The sequence below is a fragment of the Oryctolagus cuniculus genome, chromosome 1, assembly GCF_051225735.1.
Source record: "Oryctolagus cuniculus isolate XC-2025 breed Fujian yellow rabbit chromosome 1, ASM5122573v1, whole genome shotgun sequence".
Classification (NCBI taxonomy): Eukaryota; Metazoa; Chordata; class Mammalia; order Lagomorpha; family Leporidae; genus Oryctolagus; species Oryctolagus cuniculus.
This window is the reverse complement of record NC_142867.1, coordinates 78,364,950-78,384,786: the sequence shown is the minus strand read 5'-3', so window position 1 is coordinate 78,384,786 and position 19,837 is coordinate 78,364,950. Positions and strand designations below refer to the sequence as shown.

General features: G+C 36.3%; 1 protein-coding gene across 10 annotated transcripts in view; it reads right to left on the bottom strand.

The window, feature by feature from the left end:
* The window catches only part of TMEM135 (transmembrane protein 135), a 290,564-nt gene that overhangs the window by 117,562 nt on the left and 153,165 nt on the right, over positions 1-19,837 (bottom strand). The gene's annotated exons all lie outside the window — the stretch shown is intronic.

Below are 19,837 nucleotides of genomic sequence, written 5' to 3'. Positions count from 1 at the left end.
TCAGGGAGTGAGACAGTAGATAGAAATATCTGTCCCTCTGTCTCTCTATATATATCTCAGTTTTGCTTTCAAATAAATAAGTAAATGAATCATAAAAAAACAACAACAACTAAACTACTCTTACTGTATGATCCAACAGTTGTGCTATTTGGTGTTTACAAAAAAGGACATAGTACAATAAAGAACACTTAAAAGATTCACTTTGGAATCAGGTTGGGGACCTAAGACTGTGGCTGACAATTCTTCAAAGGTTCTTCATGTTTCTACACATTTTACATGTAAGACTCACATTATGTTCCAGACTATCTTTCAAAAACATTTGAACATGGTGAATAGTATTAGAAGACAGAAATAGTTTCTTGCTCTGGAGCAAAAAAAGCAGGCATGCTTCCTGCCCATTATAAGAGATTTGAATTCTCCAGCCACAGAATTTGTCTATTGTAGTGTAACTTAACATTTGCAGGTATCACTTGAGCGTTTTCACCTTGCTCAGTGACAACTGGGGCCAGAGAAACCATCACAATTCTATTGCTGTGAGTATTACAGTCTTTTGTCTCTGACTAAAAATCTCATGTCTTCTGCTACAAACCATGGAACAATGGCGGGTTCATTTATCAGCCTGCAAGTAAGGTAAAAATCTCAGACTCCTTATAGTTCTTAATAATGATCATTTTTACGAGCAGTGTGATCATCTGGCGTTTAATTAATTTCAAACCACAGTTTCCTGTAAAATTAAAATAATAATATACTGTATAGCTCATTCATATTAAGCTACATGAGAAAATTCACATAAATAATTAGCATAGTACTGGATAACAAGTATCATTGTTATTTTATGCAATGTGTTACACATATATACTCTAATAGATACACACACATATATATACACACATGCACATATATATAAAGCTTTTTATAAACATACATATGATTTGTCATTTGCCTCTCAACAGTTACAGAAGTTAGTGAAAGTGCAAACTACTAAAATGGTAATGATAAAAATACTTTCACAGAATGTTCTTTAAGATAAAAGCCAAAAGAGTGTGTGTATCTATATGTTTTTAAGTCTACCGAGTGATCCAGGAGCCTGAAGCATTTAATTTGAAAAAATTATAGTGTTCAAAGCAGGCCGAGCCACCTGGATACAGCAGCTAGGTATAATGGAATAGGACCTGCCATTCTATTTTGTTGTTTTCAGAACTGAGAACATGATTGTGAGTTCCAGTCCCTGCTGCTCTTCTTCCAATCTAGCTTTCTGTTAAGGCCTGGGAAAGCAGTGGATGATGCCAAGTCCTTGGGCTCCTGCACCTGTGTAGGAGACTTAAGAAGTTATGGCTCCTAGGCCGGCGCCATGGCTCACTAGGCTAATCCTCCGCCTTGTGGCGCCAGCACACCGGGTTCTAGTCCCCATCGGGGCACCGGATTCTGTCCTGGTTGCCCCTCTTCCAGGCCAGCTCTCTGCTGTGGCCAGGGAGTGCAGTGGAGGATGACCCAAGTGCTTGGGCCCTGCACCCCATGGGAGACCAGGATAAGTACCTGGCTCCTGCCACTGGATCAGCGCAGAGTGCCGGCCGCCGCGCGCTGGCCGCGGCGGCCATTGGAGGGTGAACCAACGGCAAAAGGAAGACCTTTCTCTCTGTCTCTCCCTCTGTCTGTAACTCTACCTCTCAAATAAATAAAAACATCTTTAAAAATAAATAAATCTACTATGTCTGTGAAAATGTAATTCTATGACAAATTCCACTGCAGAACAATATGTATGAAATGCATCTTCAATGTTCATTAAAATTCCTAGATGCCTTAGTATAGATTCAGTATTAATGTATTTAGCAAACTGAGATTTTTTTTTCAATCTGCTTAAATGTAATTTTTCAGATACCAGTTTTCTCAGAATAAGAGAGGAAAAAAGTCACATTAAACATGAACCAAATTTACTTCTCACATTCCCAGAACAGGAGCTTTCATAATATACAGCTGACATTAGCTGTCATCAGATGACAGAATTAACTCCTCCGACTAGCAGGCTTCTTAATTATGACCTTAACAATTATCATGTTATATTCACTGACTACATTGGGAAAGATATAATCACAAGATTACTGAAGGATGGAAGCCAAGAACACTTGTACTGAATGAAACCTTTAAGTTGTTGAAATTTAAGCTGCAGCTACCAATACCCTAGTGAAAACTTCAGGAAAAGCGGCAAAAAAAATTATAGACTTCTTACATTTTCTTTACCAAAAGTAATTTGTTTTCCATACAAATAATGTTAATGAAATATTAAGTATTTAAAAGACATTAATCGTCATGAAAATTGAATTACACGTAAATTTTTAACATTTAAGGGCCAGGCTTTTGGCACAGTGGTTAAGATTACATTTGGGCTGCCTGGATTCCATAGTGGAGTGCCTAGGTTGAAGTCCTGTCTCCACTTCTTTTTTTTTTTTTTTCTTTTTTTTTTTTTTTCTTTTTTTTTTTTTTTCTTTTTTTCTTTTTTTCTTTTTTTGACAGGCAGAGTGGACAGTGAGAGAGAGAGACAGAGAGAAAGGTCTTCCTTTGCCCTTGGTTCACCCTCCAATCTAATACAGCTCTCCGGTAACAACCACCCTGGGATGAAATACGTAATGGCACAAATATGTGGGTCCTTGCCACGCACACAGGAGACCTAGATAGAGTTCCAGGCTCCTGGCTTCTACCTGGCCCAACCCTGGTTATTGAAGGCATTTGAAGTTCGAACCAGCTGGTGGAATATTGTTAAATTACAACATGTAAGATTTTTATATATGTTAAACACTCCTTCTCTATGAAATTGAGGATGTATCAAATGTAAGATCATCTATGATTCAGACCTAGGAATGTGATCTTGGAAAACTAATTGTACATTACTTGGCAGAAATGAAAATTAAAATAAAAATTTTTAAAAAATAACAGCACTAACATAAATAAATTTATTTCCTTTTTCTTCCTAAAAACTAAGAGTATAATGGAACATTACTCAGCACTAAAAAGAAATGGGCTAACTAGCCAGGATAAGACAAAGAAGAATATATATTACTAAGTAAAAGAAGTTAATCTCAAAAGGCTACATACCACATGATTTCAACTTTATGATACTCTGGGGAAAGCTAAGCTATGAAGACAAGAAAACTATTAGTGGCTGCCAAGTGTTTGGGAAGAGAAAGGGGTGAACTGGTGAAGACAGGAGACTTTTAGGGCAATGAATCTATTCTGTATGGTATCATAATGATGAGTACATGTCATTATACACATTTGTGAAAACCTATAGAAGGTACAATATTAATATTGAATCTAATATGAACTATAAATTTTGATAATGGCATATCAATGTAGGTTCTTTGTAACAAATCTAATATTCTCTTATGGGATGTTGAGCATAATGGAGTTTGTGCACATGTGGAAACCAGAAGATATTTGAAAAATATCTCTATTTACTGCTCAATGTTGTGATGAACCAAAAAAATCTCTAAAGAGATAAAATACTAATTAAAAAGTAAAATATTGAAATAAATGAAATCATAAAAGAACCTATAGTACTAAATAAATCACTACATAATTTTGACCAACATAAATATAAATTATAAGAATACCAAAAACCCAACAAAATATATCTAGTTAGGTTATTTTCCTATTGTTTCACATATTTAGATCAATTTGAAAGACCTGTGAATGCCTATGTCAACAGCAAATATTTAGTTGTGTTAGCTATTTCCTATCAAAAATAAAAATTAACTATTATCTCATAATTTTAAAAAACCTTTTTATTCCTCTAATATAACAATTAATAAATCAAGAGTCATAACAATAATAAATTTTAATGAAGGCTTTATAACAATTATTAATGAAAAACTCACAGAAGGAAACAAATTATATTGAGGCTTAAAGTAAAATTCTGTTAAAAGTGAAGGAGCTCAAGAGGAAGATTCAAAGATTAATAAAGGCAAATTTCTCTCAGGGCTTTACAAACCCAAGTTCTTTTATTCCCTCTTCTCATTTACTCAGACCTTTTCCAGTTTCTTGAAATGCCTCAACTAGCAATTGGTAAATGTCCACCTCATATCCCATAATCTCAGTCATTTTTAAATACTACTACTGTATGGTCCATTGAATAAATTATTGTTCATTCAAGTTCATAGTCTGTAGTTCCAAAGTGAATGCATGTCTATAAAGCAGCTTTGAGTAGAGGTCACAGTCTTCTACGTTTATAGCGCCCCACACAATTAATCTTGCAGCTGCACTTGATTAGTTTTTGACATGAATGCCCTGTTTCAGAAGGTCAATACAAGGAGGTTTCCAACCTCTTAACACCCCCCTAACCTATCCTATTCAGAAACATAAAGTCACTGGTAATAGCATTGCACAAGGAGTTCCCAGTATCTAGACTCTAAGAAAGTCTTCTATCTTGCGTACTGCATTCTTTAGGCTACAAAAAGTAGTCTGAACATGTTCCTTTATGAATAGCTTTTTGAAACAACAATTTAAAGTTCATTATCAAGAAACAGTTCAAATTTTCAATGACGATGTCATACCATTTCAGCAAAAACAGAGCTGAAAGGGTAAGGATAATGATTACAAACCTAGAAATTTAAAGGCAGAAACTAAGCCTTTTAATTTAATACATACAGAATTTAGTGCAGTACAATATACTGTGGTGTATTACCAAATGTAAAAGCTGGAAGGATCAGATAAAAATTTAAACATGTTTTTTAATTTCCAAATCTATCCTTGGAATGTTGTCTCTGACTTAGCTGTGACAAATGGGGTAGATTTAGTGTGCCAAAAATATTGGCTTGAAATTTTTAAGTTCCAATATCAATGAGATAAATGTCATAACACAAGGGGTTTCCCTACTAGGATTGCAAATAAGAGGATAAAAAAATTTTTCAAGAGCTAACTAAAGATGCTTCTTTCCCTGTCTATATTCCTATGGTATTTTGTACATATTTCCACTATAACACTGAACAGACTTAAATTATATGCCTCGTGAAACAAAGAAAATCCCTAATGCCTGGCAAAATAAAAAGAGACAGAGTAGACAGTCAACATTTGTTTAGTGAATACAAAACTAAGAACTTAGTCAAATATTCTTCATTTCTAAGCATTTTTAAACTATTATACTGATTACTTACACATATCCCAACTATCTGACAGAATGCCTTCACATGATAGGTGTTCAATCATTATTTGTTCGTTCATTGCAAAGAGAAAAAAGTGAGAAAGGGAAGGAGTGGGAACAGGAGAGAGGAGTGAGTAAAGAATGGAGAGAAAGGAAAGAAATGAAAGGACATACCAACTAACCAAATTCAGGCATTGGATGCTTTCAGCTCAGAAAGAACCCATATATTTTTTAAAAGATTTATTTATTTATTTATTCAACAGGCAGGGTTAGAGAAAGACAGAGGCAGAGACAGAGAAAGAGATCTTCCATCTGCTGGTTCACTGCCCAAATGGCCACACTGGTTGGAGCTGTGCTGATCCCAAGCCAGGAGTCAGGAGCTTCTTCCTGGTCTCCCACACAGTGCAGAGGCCCAAGGACTTGGGCCATCTTCCACTGCTTTCCCAGGTCATAGCAGAGAGCTGGATTGGAAGTGGAGCAGCCAGGACTTGAACTGGCATCCAAATGGGAGGCCAGCATTGCAGGTGGTGGCTTTACCCCTTACACCACAGCACCAGCCCCAAGAACCCATATTAACTTGTTTTTATTGTTACTGCTATGGTTCTGTTGTATTCTGTTCCACTGCTCTCTAGAATATGCTAATGGTTTTCAAAGGTTTCTGAGGTTCCTGCTCTAGTAGCAAGGTGTTTCCCTCAAAAAAACTAAATCTTAAAGAATTATCCTAAAAGAAATTATAAAAAAAAAACTAAATTTAAAATAGATTTTGTGGGCCGGCACCGCGGCTCACTAGGCTAATCCTCCGCCTTGCGGCGCTGGCACACAGGGTTCTAGTCCCGGTCAGGGCACCGGATTCTGTCCCAGTTGCCCCTCTTCCAGGCCAGCTCTCTGCTGTGGCCTGGGAGTGCAGTGGAGGATGGCTCAAGTGCTTGGGCCCTGCACCCCATGGGAGACCAGGAGAAGCACCTGGCTCCTGCCATCGGATCAGCGCGATGCGCCGGCCACAGCGCACCGGCTGCGGCGGCCATTGGAGGGTGAACCAACAGCAAAAGGAAGACCTTTCTCTCTGTTTCTCTCTCTCACTGTCCACTCTGCCTGTTAAAAAAAAAAATAGATTTTGTGTTATAATTAAGTAATGCTTTGCTATTTTCTAAAGTAAATGTCAATTGTCTTTGTTGATAAAAATTAACTTTAAAACATTTTGTAACCTCTCCATTCTAATTAGCAATGTATTTGTATGCCACCTCTGATAAATGGATTTATAGGAAATACTTCAAATAATAAAATATGTTATTAGAATTCAAGTTTGGCTCGGGCCAGTCTCCATCCCCAAGAGATACTTTTTCTTCAAAGACAAATGAAAAACTACACTGATCACAAATGAAGCATGAAAATAATGCAAAACTACTAATTGCAAATATGATCATAAAGAAATCTGTCTCATCAATAGCAGTAATAAAGCAAACTGCTCTTAGTAACTCAGAGACAGTTCTATATCTATTATCAAATTGCAAATTATAATCATTCTTGATTCTCATATCCAAAGGTTTAGGCATAATATAATCTAAGAATAAAGTATGTTCTCTTTCATGAATAGCACAAAGGAATTTACCATATTTTTCCTTTCAGACTACTTAATAATAGTCTATATAAGGGATAATCTTTTATCATTTATGCTTAACTGGAATTTACTGCATTAAAGTAAACATACTCATGCATATACAGAACCTTCTTTTTATACCAGGAAACATCTAAAAAATAGTTAAATTTTTATTTCGGTTGCTTGAAGATAAAAACAGAATAAATTTGAAAAACTTGTAATTTCCTTTCTTTTGGTAGCATAAGTACTCCCATATTCTACTTTTGAGAAATGAACTATGTTTCTTCAATAGCCCCTCAATATTCCAGATCTATAATTTATAAACACCAGTATTTAATCTTAGCTATTGTGTTCTAAAATATATATCTGTTCATAATGAATTTAATTTCCTTCTATGATAGAAATTTTCAGGAACAAATATATTAATATCTTTTAAAATCAACTGAGATATATACTGTCATATTCCAGTTGGACAATCATGTTTTAAAGTGTGAAAGTTCAGGTTTCATTGAAAATTTCACATAACCTGAGCTTTATCTTATCAGAAAGTCAGAAAATACTGAGTAAGTGCCTACATTGTATATAATTACATATGTAGTTCATTGCCTGACAACTCTGGAAAGATCTTCCCATACAATTAAGCTTCAACTATAATTTTTAAAGGAAAAAATGAACACACAAGGTTATTCAGAATAGAATTGTCATATTTTAAAATAATAAAACAAATTTCTGTGATTTTATCACTTTCATTTTTTTTGCTTCAAGATTTGTGTAAAAGCAAGTGAACTACTTTTAAAAAGTGTATTACCATTGTGATTTTAGTAATGTTAATTTTATTTTCTGAACACCAAAAATTATAATATGAATGTACCTGCAACATTTAATAAAATATTTAAATTATAAACTTGGAGATATTTCACCAACGTAAAGGTTAATTTTATTTTCTGAACACCAAAAATTATAATATGAATGTACCTGCAACATTTAATAAAATATTTAAATTATAAACTTGGCAGATATTTCACCAACGTAAAGGTTAACGAAACTTATAGACCACTTCATAGTATAAAATCTCATAATATATCAAAAAAAATCTATCACAAATATTATATTAACATGGTTTTATTGTCATATTAAGATTATAGAGGGAAATTTTAAAACATTAATAATAATTCTGATCAGAATTGTATTATTCCATACAAGTTTATAAATGTCATAAAGTAGTCTTGGCTATATAGTCACTCTTCCAAAATACCACCATAATATTAAGTAAATCCATATCTTTGAAATGTCTTCAAATTATACTAATTGTAAATAACATGGAATGTCAACATTAAGAGGCACACTCCTAGCAACTACAGGCTGAAAATAACAATGTAAAAATAATTTTCCTTTAATGCAACAAAGAAATGATTTTTTTAAATTATAAAGATTAAAATGTATCTTTCTTACAGCATCATATTCAAGCAAAGAAGACAAAGAAGGAGGAAAAGGAAGAAAAGACAGATGTTTTACAGTAAATAAATTGCCTAAATTTCAATGGCTGGATTTGCAGCTACATTAGGCAAAATCTACTTATCTTTCTACATAATTCATTTTAATTAACATATTTAATAAACTTCCTTCAAATAATCTAAGAACTTTATTTTTTATTTAATAAATGTATATTTACAAAGTACAACTTTTGCATTGTTGTGGCTTTTTCCCCCATAATCTTCCTTCCACCCACAGCCATCCCATTTTCCACTCCCTCTCCCATCCCATTCACATCAAGATTCATTTTCAATTATCTTTATATACAGAAGATCAACATAGTATATACTAAGCAAAGATTTCAACAGACTGCACCCACACAATCGCACCAGATATAGAGTACTATTTGACTAGTAGTTTTACTGTTAATTCTCATAGTACAACAAATTAAGGACAGAGATCCTACAGGGGGAACAGGTGCACAGTGACTCCCATTGTTTTTTTTTTTTTTTTTTTTTTTTTTTATCTTTTATTTAATGAATATAAATTTCCAAAGTACGACTCATGTGTTACCATTGACACTCTTATGACATCAGTAATCACCCGTGGCTCTTGCCGTCAAGCCTATGGAAAGCTCTTGAGTTCACCAACTCTGAACATATTTAGTCAAGGCCATATCACAGTGGAGGTTCCTTCCTCCCTTCAGAGAAAGGTGCCTCCTTCTTTGATGGCCCGTTCTTTCTGCTGGGATCTCGTTCACTGAGATTTTTTTCATTCAGGTCATTTTTGCCAAAGTGTCTTGGCTTTCCATGCCTGTGAGACTCTCATGGGCCTTTTAGCCAGATCCAAATGCCCCAAGGGTTGATTCTGAGGCCGGATTGCTGTTTAGGGCTAACTAAGAATTTTAAACATGCGCTTAACACTATAATAAAAAGCATACTTTTAAAAAAAAATCTAAACTTCAACTACAGGTTAAAATAATATAATTTGAAAATGCTAAGAAATAGAATATAGCATTCATTAAATAACACATATATTACATTGCTAAGAAGATGGAATTCATCTACTTATAATATTATGAAAAAGCTACTTATATATTATGAAAAGTATCAAAAATTCACAAAATACCTAAATATTTTTTAAAACAATGTCACATCACATGTGACTTATTATATATTGTGGATACTTCATAGTAGAAACGGGACACATTGATTTATAGTCACTGACTTCAATAAGACCTTTAAATAGACTGTGTTAGGTTTTCCCTTCTGTCTTTATTCCATACTCACAGCAACCAGTGACAACAGAGAGAATTCTGGAAGGTTGAAAGAGAATATGTAGGGAGAAGGGAAATCTGTTCAATACAGTATATTATGAATAAAAAAGCAATTATTTTTATCACAGTTTTTATGGGTACTTTAGATTATATATTATATTATATTATAATCAAATGCATTTAATATATATTCCTATATAAATTTTATGCACTTATTCTTCTTTAAGAAAGTGGAACTGGCCGGCGCCGCGGCTCAATAGGCTAATCCTCTGCCTTGCAGCGCCAGCACACCAGGTTCTAGTCCCGGTCAGGGCACCAGATTCTGTCCCGGTTGCCCCTCTTCCAGGCCAGCTCTCTGCTGTGGCCCGGGAGTGCAGTGGAGGATGACCCAAGTCCTTGGGCCCTGCACCCCATGGGAGACCAGGAGAAGCACCTGGCTCCTGCCTTCGGATTAGCGCGGTGCGCTGGCCGCAGCAGCCATTGGAGGGTGAACCAACGACAAAAGAAAGACCTTTCTCTCTGTCTCTCTCTCTCATTGTCCACTCTGCCTGTCAAAAATAAAAAGAATAAAAAAATAAAAAAAAAGAAAGTGGAACTATATGGCTGGAGCCATGGCTCACTTGGTTAACCCTCCACCTGCGGCACCAACATACAATATGGGCACCAGTTTCAGTCCCAGTTGCTCTCTGCTGTGGCCCAGGAGGGCAGTGGAGGATGGCCCAAGTTCTTGGGCCCCTGCATCCACATGGGAGACCAGGAAGAAGAACCTGGCTCCTGGCTCCCGGCTCCGGATCAGCGCAGCGTCGGCCATTGCGGCCATTAGGGGAGTGAACCAACGGAAGGAAGACCTTTCTCTGTCTCTCTCTCTCTCTCACTGTCTATAACTCTACCTGTCAAATAAAGAAAAAAATAAATAAAAAGAAAGTGGAACTATAAGAAGCTAAACTATAAAAATAAATTGTGGGAGCTGTTCCTATGGTACATTGGGTTAAGCTGTCACTAGCAGCACTGGTATCCCCTATAGGTGCCAGTTCAAGTTCTGGCTACTCTGCTTCCAATCCAGTTCCCTGCTAATGTGCCTTGGGAAGCAGTGGAAAATGGCCTAAGTCTTTGGGCCCGTGCACCCAAGTAAGAGACCCAGATGAAGTTCCTGTCTCCTGGCTTTGACCTGGCCCAGTCCCAACTGTTGCAGACATTGGGGAGAGAACCAGTGGATGGAAGATTGCTCTCTTTGCCTCTGTCTTTCTCTGTAACTTTGAATTCAAATAAATAAATATAAAATACATAAATAGTGGCACTGTGGAAAACACTATGGATATTTAAGAACTAGAAATAGACTTCCATATAATCCAGCAATCCCACTTCTGGGTATATAGCCAAAAGACCTGCACACATTGTGTCAAAGAGATACCTGCACCACCATGTTTATAGCAGAACTGTTCACAATAGCCAGAATTTGAAATCAACCAAGGTGTCCATCATCAGATGAATAGAGAAATGTGACATATATGTACAATGGACTATTATTCAGCTATAAAAAAAGAAAGAAAGTCTACCATTTGCAAACTGGAAGCAACTGGAGTTGTTGAGTGAAGTTAGCTGTACACAGAAAGACAAATACCACATCTTCTTTATATGTGGGAGCTAAAATTTAAAAAGAAAAAAAACCCAAAAAAGAAAGAAATGCCTATGTGTATCAGTATTGATGCCAATAGTTTTGTCAAACTTTGTTTTATACCTTTGTCAAATTAATGGTTAAGAATGTTATACTAGGTCCGACACTCTGGTGTAGCAGGTAAAGCCACGGCCTGCAGCATCTGGTCCCAGCTGCTCCACTTCTGATCCAGCTCTCTGCTATGGCCTGGGAAAGCAGAGTAAGAGGGCCCAATTCCTTGGGTCCCTGCACCCACATGGGAGACCTGGAAGAATCTCCTGGTTTCAGATCAGCGCAGCTCCAGCTGTTGCAGCCATTTAGGGAATGAACAGATTTAAGACCCTCTCTCTCTCTCTGCTTCTCCCTCTCTGTAACTCTGCCTTTCAAATAAATAAATAAATCTTTAAAAAAAGAATGTTATACTACTATAGTTTTAATGATCTTTGATTATTTTGAAATTTATTGCATAATGGTAAAATGGTCATTTTTCCATTTGATTATTCTTGTAGCCCTGGCCTGTATTTCCACCAAACTAGGATCTTTTTTTTTCTTTTCTTTTCTTTACTTTTTATTTAGTGAAGCATTAAGTCCTAACTATAATGTAAATTAGAGATATGTTATCTCCAAAGTGAAAGCATGAAAGGAGAAAAGGGAACAGAGACAGGGTAGGAGGGAGAGAAAGGGAGGTAGGGAGAAAGGAAATATCATTGTTTTTAAGAACTGTATCTCTGAAAAATATTGAAACTGTTAAAAACTAAAAAAAAAAAACAAAAAAACAAAAAAAAAAAACTTAGGGTCGGCTCTATGGCACAGCGGGTTAATGCCCTGGCCTGAAGTGCCAGCATCCCATAGGGGCACCAGTTCAAGACCCGGCTGCTCCACTTCCAATCCAGCTCTCTGCTATGGCCTGGGAAAGCAGTAGAAGATGGCCCAAGTCCTTGGGCCGCTGCACCCATATGAGAGACCTGGAAGAAGCTCCTGGCTCCTGGCTTCATGTCAGCGCAGCTCCGGCCATTGCGGCCAATTGGGGAGTGAACCATTGGATGGAAGACCTCTCTCTCTCTCTCTCTCTGTGCCTCTCCTCTCTCTGTGTAACTCTGACTTTCAAATAAATAAATAAATCTTTAAAAAAAACTAAAAAAATCTTAAAAATAAATAAATAATGGCAAATAAGATGACATATTATAATGGGAGAAAATACCAAAAGTCTTCGTTCACTAAAGGATTTGGGATATCCTTTTTAAAATTTGCAGAATCGTAGGCAGTTAGCTGGGCTAACATGTTGCAGACTTTAGCATGAGAGATAGTGCTCCGTAAGCTCAACCACAGCTGCCAGTTGTCCTGTGGCAGTATTTTGTTGGTTTTAAGACTGTGTGCAAGTAAGAGCAGCTTTCTCAGCTCTTCACTCAACAAAGATCTACATTTACCAAATTTTTTGTTAAGCTGAGCAGGAAAAATGTTTTCTTTTGTGTGAAGACAGCTCCCTTTTCAGTAACTGAAAGGTAAGTAAAAACCGCTAAAAGGCTTAAAATTCACACAGTAGCAGACTCATGTTGATATGTTTAGCTAATACACAACTTTTTATGAAAATTCAGACTAAGCACAAATGTCAGAATTTGAACATTATTACATTTACCTGCCCTACCAGTAAATGGAACAAAAAAAGATATGCCTTACCACAAATATGCTTTATCATATTCCACAGCAGTGTTTAAATATATAGAAATTAAATAGAAATTTAATGAGTATCTATTATGACCTGGCAGGAACATAGACCTACTGAAAATTCAAAGAAGTATATGATTCTTCACACTAGTAAACACTTAAATTTGAACCTGCTAAAGAATGGAAACTGAGTTCTTTTAGTTCTCTTTTTTAAGATTTATTTATGTGTTCAAAAGACAGATTTACAGAGAAAGAGAGGAAGGTCTCCCATATGCTGACTTACTGACTTTATGGTTGCAATAGCGGGGAGGTGGCCAGAGGCAACTCAGAGATTCATCCTGGTCTGCCTTATGAGTGGCTGGGGCCCAAGTACTTCTTCTTCTCTCCCAGGTATATTAACAGGGAGTTAGACAGGAATCAGAGCAGCCAGGACATCTGCTTAACCTGCTGAGTCACAACACAGGCCACAGTTCCTACTTCTCTCTTATACAATTAAAAGATAATCCAGAGTCTCTTAATGACATAGAAACAACATTAAAAGCTTAATAACTATTCCCAGGGTACTTAGTAATGATTAACAATTATACCCCTACCACCTTCCAAAAAGGACTCCTTTTCAGTATTTTTACCCAATTAAAAATAGTCTGATACTTGGAGTCTCATTAATATTTAGTTCTATGAGAAAATAAAATGGAACAAGCATTTTTCAAAAGAGGAAATCCAAATGGCCAACAGGCACATGAAAAAATTTGACAGCTAGGATCACTAGCTGTCAGGGAAATGCACAATGAGATTTCGCCTCACTCCAGTTAGAATGGCTCTCATAAGGAAATCAACAAACAACAAATGCTGGAGAGGATGTGGGGGAAAAGGTAGCCTAATCCACTGTTGGTGAGAACATAAACTGGTAAAGTCACTATGGAGGAGAGTTTGGAGATACCTCAAAATTTGAATAAAGACCTACCACGTGACTCAGCCATCCCACTCCTGGGAATTTACCTAAGGGAAATGAAATCCGTAAACAAAATAGCTATCTGCACCTCAATGTTTACTGCAGCTCAATTCACAATAGCTAAAACATGAAATCAACCTAAATGCCCATCAACTGAAGACTGGTTAAAGAAATTATGGGATATGTACACTATGGAATACTACATAGAAGTAAAAAAAATGAAATCTGTTCATTTGCAACAAAATGGACCAATCTGGAAAACTTCATACTTAGTGAAATAAGCCACTCCCAAAGGGACAAATACTATATGTTCTCCCTTATCTGTGAGAATAGCGCACTTAAAATGAAAGCTGAAGAAGTTAAACTGACACTTTGAGAAACCATCACCCGAACAGCCCATGTCTTGACTGTCGAGGAACAGTTTTTTATTTTTATTTTTTCATTTATTTTTTTCTTTTCTTTTCTTTTCTCCTCTTCATACTATATGTTGAACTCTTTACTTAAAAGAGTTAATCATGTATTCATATATAAAGTCAACTGAAAATAGGTCTCAGTAAAAAATAAGAGGGGGAATAAAAGAGGGAGAAGGAAGTTTCGAGCTGTAAAGCTGTAAAATGCCATCTTAATTGTTAAAGTGACCATATAGATAGGATTAAGTATTAAAGAGAGCATATAAATAGAATCCAGTGCCTGGTAATAACAATAGAAAGAATTAAAAAGGGGGAATGTTCAATATGGGAAGCAATGCACACAGCAGATTCATAGAATGACAACTGCTTTAAGTAACACTCTGACCTCAGAATCAGCCCTTAAGGTATTTGTATGTGGCTGAAAAGCCCATGAGAGCAATGCAGGCATGGAAAGCCAAGAGACTATTGCAAAAATATCCTACATAAAGGATCTATATGAATGACACCCCAGTAGAAAGAAGGGGCCATCAAAGAAGGATGTACTTTTCTCTGAAGGGCAAACTTCCACTTTGCACATGGCCCTGTCTGAATTCTGATGGAGTCTGTGGTCACAAAAGGCTTCCATAGCCTTGGCAGTTTATGGCAAGAGCCTCGGATGATCACTGAGGTCATAAATAAGAGTGTTAATTGTTAAATTAACAGAAGTCACTGTGCACTTACTCCCCATGTAGGATCTCTGTCCTTAATGAGTTGTACTATGAGAATTAACTGCAAAACTTGTTCTCAAACATAGTGTGTGTGTGTGTGTGTGTGTATTTGTACAAACTGTTGAAATCCTTACTTAATATAGAGTTGGTCTTCTGTATATATCTTCAAACAGCACAAACAATACAAATGAAACTCATTTGGTTTTGTGAAAACCCTTATATTTGCTTATATTCAACTCTTTATCAGTGCCTTCAACTACAGATTAAAACATATCATGCAGATAAAAAATTTACTTATGCTTAAAGAGCTAGCAAATTTCTGAGGTATGCCTATAGCAAAATATGTAAATAATTTCACTTTTATTTCCATTGACTTAGAGCATCAACACAAGGGGTACATCTTCTGAGTATAAATTGACTTTGGAAATTGATCCTAAAAAAAATAAAATAAAATTGGTGCCAGAAATGGTAGTAGAAGAGACAGAAAATCCACATATCAAACATTCTGAAACAAAGAAAAAGTTGCAGTAGAGCTCTCAACAAAAATGTCCAAGGTCTGGATTTCATGGGAGAATGCTAACATATTTTCAATAAGTATAAACTCCCAGTGCTATTTGAAACTACTGCAAAAAGAATGGAAAAATAAGAAAAGCTTCTAAGTTATTTTTGTAAAGCGAGTACAAAAAAGTAGAATGTAAGTAATGGAGATATGGGAGTTGTTGATACTACTCTTTTGTCTTTAGTATATGGCTAAAGTTTTCCACAAGAAAAAAAATTAATTTGAAATTGGCAGTAAACAAGTTAAAATCATGTATTTTAAGGCTGGTGCCATGGCTCAATAGGCTAATCCTCTGCCTGCGGCACCGGCATCCTGGGTTCTAGTCCCAGTTGAGGCACTGGATTCTGTCCCAGCTGCTTCTCTTCCAGTCCAGCTCTCTGTTGTGGCCCAGGAGGGCAGCGGAGGATGGCCCAAGTGCTTGGGCCCCTGCACCCACATGGAAGACCGGGAAGAAATACCCAGCTCCTGGCTTCGCATCGGCGCAGTGCCGGCCATGGCAGCCATTAGGGGAGTGAACCAACGGATAGAAGACCTTTCTCTCTGTCTCTCTCTCTCTCTCTCTCACTGTCTAACTCTGCGTGGCAAAAAATAAAAAAAAAAAAATCATGTATTTTAATATAAATTAATTTTGGGAATCCTACACAAAAAGCACAGGTTACACAAGTTACGCTCATGTATGATACAATTAGGTCCTGCTAAGTAAAGATAAATCTCAAAAAATGTTACAAGGTATTTGAGACATTGTACTAAAAGATATAGGATTAAAAATAATTTAACTGTATTTATCATAATACACTAATTATCCACTTCTAAAAAGCCCTCTCCTCAGTAATCTAAAGCAGAAAATGATGTACTTCTCTTTAGTTAATAAACACTGAGGATGAAAAGTAAAATGAAAAAAAAAAAAACGAAAAAGTGCTTTTATACAGTGGAGGTATTATCAACATGGAAGGTACTGTCTTTTCTAAATGATCATACCAATCAAAACTTTAAAAAAAGAATGAAATAAAACTGCAGCATAGAGGAATTTCCATTTGATGGGGAATATAGTATACAAACATTGTAAAAAATCCATTCTGTTAAAAAAAACACTATTGTTCACAGACATCCAAATCTATTAATGTTAAGCAATAATGAGTTATGAATCAAATTTCAAATTCCTTTTATAAATTCTGTTGGAAAAGGTATCAATGAATATTTTGCAAGGTAAAATGACTGTACAACATGCTGTTAGATAATGGTTAAAAATTACTGAGTTTCGATACTTTAATCCAATTGGATTTATACAGGAAAAGGGGGTCAGTTATTAAACTGAAGTAATACATGAGTGAATAGTCTTAATCCTGAAGAAATTTCACCACTCACACCATTTAGTTTTATCTAAAAATAATAAATAGGTACTTTTTTAAAAAAGACAAGTTTCTTCATAATACAAAAGAAAAGAAAACATTTGGTTATGCAATATATACTATTTTGTTGACAAAAACATACAGGCAGACTAAGCAAAAGCCAGGTCTCAAATGAACTGAGATATAATCCATTTTTACAGAATCAAGTGAAGTAAAATGACTATTGACAACTAATACTCACAGAAAAAGGACAATTTTTTGAATAGTTGTCCAACAAAAATGTTAATTTAATTTCTGCAGTACTCATTGCTGAGAAAGTTGCAGCAATCTCTTTTTTTTTCTTTTTTCTTTCCTTTTTTTTTTTTTTTTTGACAGGCAGAGTGGACAGTGAGAGAGAGAGAGAGAGAGAGAAAGGTCTTCCTTTGCCGTTGGTTCACCCTCCAATGGCTGCCGCGGCCAGCGCGCTGCGGCCGGCGCACCATGCAGATCCGAAGGCAGGAGCCAGGTGCTTATCCTGGTCTCCCATGGGGTGCAAGGCCCAAGCACTTGGGCCATCCTCCACTGTACTCCCTGGCCACAGCAGAGAGCTGGCCTGGAAGAGGGGCAACCAGGACAGAATCCGGTGCCCCAACCGGGACTAGAACCCGGGGTGCTGGCGCCGCAGAAGATTAGCCTAGTGAGCCGTGGTGCCGGCCATGGCAATTTCTTTTAATGGCTCTTTTAATAGGCCATATTGTGATTTTAGAGGGATTTCCAAGGTTCATAAAAAGTTACCTTATAAATCAGTGAACTTCAGCATGGAATAATAAAGGATACGACAATGTTGCAAATCAGTATGTAAATATATTATCTGAAAATTGGTAATACACAAAGCAAATAAATAATACCAACTTCATTGGTAGTACAACATACACTACAACAGAAATAAACAGATCATCTGCTGCTATCTTTTTTTCAGGTCACTTTCTTTCAGGATCTTCTGCTTTGTCATACAGGTAACCTTCTGGAAGCTCCTTAACAGTAATCCTATCCTCCTTAATGTTAACTCAAATTGTTAGTTCTTCAAAGCTTTTTTTTTTTTTTTTTAAAGTAAGATACCTCAGTCCAATGGTGATAGCAAGTGAATGCCTGCAGGGTTCTCTTAAAAAAACTCACAAATTCTAAAAGATTTCTAAGTGTTTTTAGAAGTTTCAAGTTTTCCAATTACTAAAACACTATCAAAAAAAAGAAAAAGTTATTGAAAAAGTCTGCTTGATTCTTACTAAAAATTCTCCTCCATCCCCAACACTACCATCACCACCAGATGGTCTCCTTATTTTCCACAGCATTATCTATAATAATCCCCACAGACAACAGCCAAAGATAAACTGGAATTAGGCAGTGACAGAACTTCATAAAGATGCTGATTATGTTTATCAGAGTGTAGCAAGAGCTTTGAAGTCTGGAGAATATCTGTAAACAAGCAAGAATTTGAGTAAATCAACTGTGTTCTTATCTGACAAGGTTATAAAATAAAGCGCATGTGGTTTTGTAAGACAGTGTTTTTAGAAATCAAGATACACAAGTTTATAATAGCAGTTCCTGGTTCTGTATGATTTATTTACAAAGAAAAAGTATAATTCTGTATCTGCTACTCTTTCTTTGGTCTTTCCAAATGATTTTTTTAAATCTGTTTTAATAGTTTCACAATGCAAACTTCCTATAAATATTTTTTCAAACAAACATCAGAAGGATGCTACCCATAACAACATATTCTATCTGTCATCCTTGCCACTGTATAAACTCTCAACAAGTTTATAATGATTACAAAATGTCTAAGAATGCCTGGGATTACTGGAAGGGAAGTGGGAGGAAGGTTGAGTGTAACCAGTATATCAGAGAAAATAGTCTCATGGTTATACCATTAAAAAGTATACCTACCCCAATCTAACACTAGAATTTTTTTTCAATTGTACTTTATGCAATTATAAAAATAATGTATTAGAAGCATGCAAGTTTTTACATAAGTCAAAGAATAATGAAAATATTCCCTGTCCTCTAGAAATTTATGGTGTGGCTAAAAAGAGTGTACAGAAAACAAACAAACAAACAAACAAATAAAAAGAACAAATCAAGTCAAAGTGAACAAAATGGAACAGGATAACTAGGGAACAAAGCATATTAAAAAGGCTAAAACTTATGTTGGAAAGCATATAAAATATGTGTGTACAATATCAAGTTTGATTTGCTATTTTTTTTCATTTAAGACGCAGAGACACAGACAGACAGACAAAGATAGAGAGAAATCCCATCCACTGGTTCATTCTCCAAAAACCTACACCAGCCAGGGCTGGGCCAGATTAAGCCAGGAACCAGGAACTCAAATCAAGGTCTCTCAGGTAGGTAGCAAGGACCCAACCACATGAGCCTTGCCCGCTGGTTTCCAGGTACCTATTAGGAGAAAGCTGTAATCTGGAGCCGGACCCAGGACTTAAAAGCAGGCATTCTGATATGGGACACAGGCATCTTAATCAACATCTGAACTACTAGGCAAAGGCCCACCCTTAGAATTTTTTATATGGTATGGTGGCTTCTACTGAACATTTATATTCTGAACTTATTTTTTCACTGGAAGCTCATAAGATCACTTTGAATTCCCTGAGCACACTACAGGAAGCATCAGAAATATCAAAGAAAAATATTGCAGGGCCTGAGTTTTGGCATAGCCAGTTAAGCTGCCATCTGTGATGCTGGCATTCCAGCTGGTTCAGCAGCAGAAGACCCAAGTGCTTGGGCTCCTGCCAGCCATGTGGGAGACCCAGAAGAAGCTCCTGGCTTCTAGCTTTGGTCTGGGCCAGCTCTGGCTAATGTGGCATTTTGGGGAGTGAACCAGCAGATGAAAGATTTCTCTGTCTCTTCCTCTCTCTTTCTCTGTAACTCTGCCTTTCAAATAAATAAAAATAAATGTTGAGAAAAACAGAAAAACATTTCAAAGATGGAAAGCAGCATAGCATTGTTGCTGACCAAGACTCAAACTGATCATAAAAATATTTCACAAAATTAATAATTTAGCTTCAGAGGA